Genomic DNA, 7054 nt, shown 5'->3' on the forward strand with positions numbered 1-7054 from the left:
CTCCTCCTTAACCCAATGGACCAAAGCCATGACACTATGACAGCCAATGCTTTTAATGATTCCTCCTCATCTGTTGTATCTAATCACCATGATTAAACTTCGGTTAAAATTCTAAATCACTGTTCAACATGTTCTATCCTTCTTTATATGTTCCAATGCTGTACCAACTTTTAACATTTGCTTCAGATTTTTTTTCCAAAAAGACGCGTTTGGTAACAGAAAAAAAATCCTCTAAAGATGTGCACAAGAGTTCATTTTCATCTCAAATAAAAGATAAGCAAGCATGTATATTTCTCATTGTCAAAACAATCTTCAAGTCTAAATACATGCATGGAGAGCAATCTATAAACCTGGCATGCATTATTAGTTTTTGTCTTTTGTTTTAGAAAGACAAGTGAAATATTAAAGCTAAGCTTGCTAGAAACCAAAGCTTTGAATAGTTAGAGGACCTTGCATTATTGGAAGGTAGCACTGTAACAGACAACCAAAATATAGTAGACATGTTAATTTCATTAATGAATTTCAATCACAAAACGCATTCAATGTGTGTTGTCACTAGGAGGGGAAACATGGCAAGCATTGCATGATATGGGTTTTTGGTTTTATGTTTCTGCAACAGTAAATAGGAGTTATGTCTAGTTTGACATGACACCCATTGCTATATGCATTTGTCAAATGATTCTTACTGTCTTAGAAATAGTTTCTCTGGAAATAAGGGTAAGGTCGTTATGTATATCTGTATATCTGATCATTCATAAACCAAGCTAAACACAAGATCCTTGTGCATTGGGAATACAGTTCATGCATGATCATGCAACTGTTCTCAAAAATAAATGTTTTTATTTGAGATCCTGAAAATGTCTTTGTTGTGAAACTTAACTTGATCATAAACTAGACTTGAAATTACAATCAGCCAAGTTTATATATTTGATGAGAATTGAAATATAAAGAATTCTTTTAGGTTGATGTAATTCAAATAAAACAACCAAGGTTGCTTTAGTTGGTATGTAAATCACACTAGTTTCGGGTAATGAGAAAACATATCAAAATGAGAAAATTCCCTCCTCTTTATGATAGGACCAAGCTGATGATTAAAGCTCATTCAGTTCAAATGCTAGAATCTCTAGACCCACTAAAGGGCAGTTTCCTATAAGAAAAACTGCAAATCTCAGTTGGATTATTGTTGAGTCTAGCCCAGATTCCAGAACAGTTTATTAATTTCTATCTGATCTTCCTTATTGTGTGATAACCAAACACAGGAAAAGGTTTATGTGGCCCAAACCTTAAGGGGGTTAGAGCTAAACTGATTTGTTCAGTCCTTTAGTGGGCCAGGGCCAGATTCAATCTTTACCCATCAAAATTACTTAATTCAGAAGAAGAGATGATGACCACTTCCATCAATAATGAAACAAATTAGTTATATCTAGAAAGCAAGAAAGAAAAATAACTTAAAAGATGATGTTGACACTTGATTGAGTTAATGAGTGGGTTGGCAACATCTTCTCCTACTCTGGTGGCTGGCTGGCTTTGGACCACCCAGAATGAATTAGAAGAGGGCCTTCTTTTCACTCTTTTCTCTACCACCACCACCACCACCACCATGAGTTGATGCTTTCAGGTATTTAAAAAAAGGACAAGCCATTGATTCTATTTGCAAAGGTTGGACTTGTTGTATTGAGATATTAAATGAGACCTATCCCTTTATACAGAATAAGAGTTTCCAAGTAAAGAACCAAAAAGCTTCAAAAGGAGAGATGAGAGAAGGGGGAAAAAAGACCCAACAGACACATTCCAACTTTCAAAACGCCAAAGGTGACAGTCATGGTATTAAAAAAATAGTGAGCTTATTTCTTTTTCTTTTTTTTCCTTCTGGTAAACTAGTGAGCTTATTTCCACTGCTCTATAAAATTAGAAAAGGATCCATTAGATTGCACAATCCATCAAGATTCTAAGGGACTCAATTCAAAATTATTTTATTTTAGAACCAAAGCAACAAAATTTGAGGAGAACACAGCACTTATCCATTTTACTTTTTACTGTTGAAATGGTGAAGCGTAAGAAAACAGAAAGAAAAAAGTATAACCATAATCAAATCCTCATTCAGAGCCCAAACATGAACACTTAGCTGTAAACCTTTTGTTGTGCTAATGCAAATTTGTTGCTGACATGACAAGACAAGATTGAAAAAGAGTCTGTTAGCTAATTTACAAGAATATTTAACCTACTCAATGCTTCATTTCTTTGTAAACATTGAAGTCAAGATGCCCAAATAATCTCTCGCCAAAAATTATTGGGCTCTTAGAGTCTATCTGTGCATTCTGTATGAATGATTAGTTAATACAATGGGACCCTAATTTACCTTATTAATGAATATTTTGAAAACCAATCAAAAACAAAGAATGAAAACGTCACAGCTCATCACAAATGCTTGTTTGGATTATTCAGTGATGTTTAGTCTTGTAATCCAAAATAGCTTCACATGGCAAAAGAAGAATGGTCATTTAACCCTAAATCATGGGTTTTTGAGCATTAAAACAAATTACAAGTCTAATATTGGCCCACACTTTTTGACCTTTTACTTGTAGAAGAAATGACTAATTACCTCATAACTAACAAAAGAAAATGACTGATACCCCATTCCATGAGTGACTGATGGAAATTACTGTTACTAAGAAACTATGCTGCCTAGAACTCAAATTTTCTTAGGGGGTAAGAGAATATAAGTAGAGGAATTGATGCCAAAAATGAGTAATAGTTTCAAGATGAACATAAACCACTATAGTTGTAGAGAGCTGGAATCTTTTAACTCCCATGGAATCAAATCCATGATCTCAGTGACTCTGTATCACTAACTTCACATCAATAAAATAATTTACTGATCAGTCACCATGATGTTGAAGTTAGTGATGCAGGAGCACCACAGGGTGATTTTGATTCCATGGAAGCCAAATTCTTGATTTCAACCTCTTGTGGTTTTGGTTCATCACTTCATCTTGGAACTATTACTATAAACATGGAATCAATTCCTCTGTACTTACTCTGTGGGAACCCATTATTGTAACCTTCTTCTGGTTTAGGTTTGGAAGGCTTTCATGATGATGTGATTTTTTTTGTTTTCTTGAGATACAAACACAGCTTAAGGTAAATCATGTGAACACTCACCTTTATACAAATTTCTTGTCTTAATTGAAAAACAGTGACAGAGAGGAATAAAACCAGAACATTGACAGTATAAGGCACACAATGAAAACAATATTTTCTCATTAACGAGTTGATTTGAGGGTCCACATAAAAATCTAGCATTCATTTTTGTCTAGAATTAGGCTTGAAGCATTCATGATTGCTGTTTTTGTGGTTTTGTGGTATATAAATTGAAGAAGACAGTCAAACTAGAAAATAATTGCTAAGATTTGATGAAGAGGGTAACACTGAGAACAGTAAAATCAGCATTCATTTTAGTGCCACCAACTTTGGTGTCAAAAGTGCTTTAGAATTGACACACTTATGAACCAGATATGATCATTTCCCTAGTAAAATCATTACACTTTCACACCTTCCTCTTCATCTTATGCACTTTTATCTCATGGGCGTGGGATTCTGATGAGTTAGAATTTATAATTTTTTTTTTCAAGATCTGAGATTCATCCAGACTATAGCTTATGCGTACTTCGACTACATCTTTAGGGGAGTTTTATATAATTAATATAGGCAAGCTTCGAATTTGAACTCTGATCTCCTATGTGGATTAATTGATTTTTCGTGGAAGAATTGGTTTATACTCCTCGGAGTTCATTTTTAAGCTTTTTAGCTGTTGAAGTTGAGCTTGAATGTTAATTAATTTCTTCTTGTGGGCTTATTGGGCCCAAACGTGCTGTTAATGAAGCCTTTTATTCCGGCCCATGTAGATTTTAAGTTGGGTGAAGTTTGAGATGGATCAAATGTAACCGAACCCACCCAATTGCTACCAAGTTGTGGGCTTATATCGAGAATTCCAATTTGTGGGCTTATTGGGCCCAAGAATCCAAACTAGCCAAAGAAACTTTTCTTTCCTGAATTTTGTATCCAATTGTGGATATGGACATCAATGAGGTGATCTAAGTGGATTTACATCCTAATCTCTATTTAGGATTGTGACGGTTGGATAATTATTTGCCACGTGTCACAATCCCATATAGTAAACTACAAAGAATTGTAGGAGGTGAGAAGTACATAAACACCGGAAAAATAGGAAAACAAGTTAACGAAGAGAGAGGGGAAATCCAATTCCATGACGAGTAGTAGGGAAGATGATGAAACATATAGTGCCAAGCAATCCAAACCCAAAGGGCATTGCTGAGAGGAGTTGTCTTGTTGATTCTGATGGTGATGGGTAGAAACAATTCACCACATTTTGATCAAGCAATGCAACTCCGAAAAAAACCAGAGCTGACACTAAAGCATGCAAGAAATCAACCATTGTAAGCCGAAATTCTGAAGCTTTTTCTGGGGTAATGCAGTCAGGTGGTCCATCTATCACCCAGAGTCCTCTTATGGTTGCTATTCCATGACGAACTGTCCCTTCATCATCTCTGAAACTGTCTGTAAAAGATGATACAAAGCAAGCTAAAGCAAAAAGGGTCACAAGCACTTCTGTCATAGAATTCCTAGCTTTGTTACACTCTCCTTCGTTAGTGAAAACGGGTGAAAGAAGCCGGAATGAAAGCACTGTTCCTGTAGGAAGGAGATTGGATAAATTGGCTGTGTTTCGAAATGTCTTACCAATTACCATCTGTACCAAGTTACTGTCAATCTTGAAAACAATTGGAGCTACTGTGTTAGGTTTTGAATATCCTAGGAGAGGAACCTGTTCTTGATCATAGAGGTGCAGTACTTCTTCACCCAAGGATCCCATGTTTGGATTTCTTGTGTTCTTCTATCAATCTTGAAATGGGGTTTTCACTTTTCACGATAATGTTGAGAGTTTGTAATGGAATTGAAATGGGTGATTAAGTGAAGTGTTGCTGCAATTGAAACAGAGAATTTAAATAGAAACTGAAAGAAGCAAATTTGACTGGAAAAGAGGAAGAAGGGTGATTTTGATCGGAGAGAATTAGGGCAGTTATCAATGAGAGGTTACCAGTTCTTTTTGCAGAAAAAGATTTAATTCCATCCGTTAGCGTAAAGGCTGAAGCTGTTAGGATAAGGTAGATAACATCAAGAGATGAATTTTAATTTTTATTTTCAAATATAAATGCATATAAATTCACATTGATTTTACATCTTGAAACTACTAACCACATCTTATTCATTCATAGATCATAATTGGGTAAAATTCACAATGATTTTGCCAAAGGTGGTATGTTAAAGCGGTTAAAGACCCAACTTCTTTAGGGGAGGTCTTGGATTCGCACCTATTCGGTGGCATTAATATAAAAAGCTCACCCCCTGAGGAAGTTGGCCCATATGTAATTTAGTGTAACCATTTATGTATCACTATTTTACAGTCTTAAACGGTACGAAAATTATTTTATAATTAATTAGTATAGACAATGCAAAATAGCCCGTCGAATAACCTAGTTATGTACTTAGTTTCCTTCTAACTAAACCTATGGATAAAAATGTTTGTACATATATATCCCTTAACTGTATAAGTGGTACAACCTCGATACAAATTGACACTTGAATCATAATCTATTTCCATACCATATTGCATCTGATACAAAATTTGAAATAGTCCAATATGATATGGTTTTTATGGATGCAAACAATTTCTATTTCTATTAAGGTATCTATACTCGACACCATTGGTTAAAGCATTGATAAAAGGAATAAAACAAAATTAAATGAAAAGGAGAATACAATTTTGTAGATTTTGATTAGACCAAGATGTCATCCACATAGGACTACGTATTGATGCTTTATCCTGCTCTATAAGTGGTGGATTATATGGATTTGGACAACCCAACTTGACCAGAAGATTTCTTTGTCATTCAAGGGATAGAATAGAAAAACCAAAGTCGTATTTTATTAAAAAACAGGAATGAAGTCAAAAGACTCAAGATACCATTTATAGGTGTTGATTACGAAGTCTCATAAACTTTTTACAAAGAAATGGACTTGATATGCTAAAGATTTGGTTAAGAAACCCTCCGAGGAACAAGTAGTTAATCTTGGTCTTTAAAGGCAAATTCTGCCGACTCAATGATTTGGGAGGGCTAGGCTTTAAGATGATGGAATATTAATTGTTCCTTACTTTTGAAACAAGGGTGGAGATTGATTAACCACCCTAACACTCTCTGGATAAAGTCTTGAACTTTACTCTTTTACCCGAAAAGGAAAAAAAAAAAAAACTTGGAAGAACATTTGTAGCATTTTGATTTTCTCTTTAATTTGAAGTAATGGACCTTAGAAAAGTTGGCCATCAAAGGGAATTTCTTTATGGTATGATCCTTTGATTCTCGTTATCGGACAATGATACGTACGGTGAAAAACATAGACTTCTCTCTATGCCAAAGGAGAATAACTACGGCACAAACGATACAATCATATGAGCAACCAAATAGCAAGCACACTCCACCTCTCAAGTAAACTCGATTTATTTTCTCTCATCCATAAATCTAACTAAATCAAGTGACAAGTGGATGTCTTTAATCTCGACGAAACGGTGAATTATCTACCAAATTGGAGGGGTGAGCCTTGTCAAAACAAAAATTTCTCTACTCTTCACAATGATTTCTAGTTTGTTGGAAGTTTCTTTTTGAAAATTACCTCTCCAACCTAAGTTAGAACATTTATTTTAGCATTTATTGAATGCAATTGTGCATAACTGATATGATATATTTTGATTTATTATTAATGGATAAAGAGGATCTGGGTGGTGAGACTTTTGGGCTTGAGAAGAGAGCTTCTCTCTGAGAGATTCATGCTTCATCTCTGCAAATTCTATGAAAAAAACAAAGAAAAAGGGGTTAAACCATAATATCTATTCCACAAATATATTTCTAACTTTTCATAAGAAAAAAAGAAAGAAAAGAAAAGGTGTTGCTGAAGTCAAAATAGCATATCTAGGGTTTTA

The 7054-nt window shown here is 34.7% G+C and overlaps 1 pseudogene; it reads right to left on the reverse strand.

Moving 5' to 3' along the window:
* Positions 1-4237: 4237 nt before the first annotated feature.
* Positions 4238-4891, reverse strand: LOC149025594 (protein DMP6 pseudogene; annotated as a pseudogene).
* Between the last annotated feature and the right edge of the window lie 2163 nt (positions 4892-7054).

This window comes from Hakea prostrata, chromosome 2 (assembly GCF_041222555.1).
Source record: "Hakea prostrata isolate BN-2017 chromosome 2, UWA_Hpros_2, whole genome shotgun sequence".
Lineage (NCBI taxonomy): Eukaryota > Viridiplantae > Streptophyta > Magnoliopsida > Proteales > Proteaceae > Hakea > Hakea prostrata.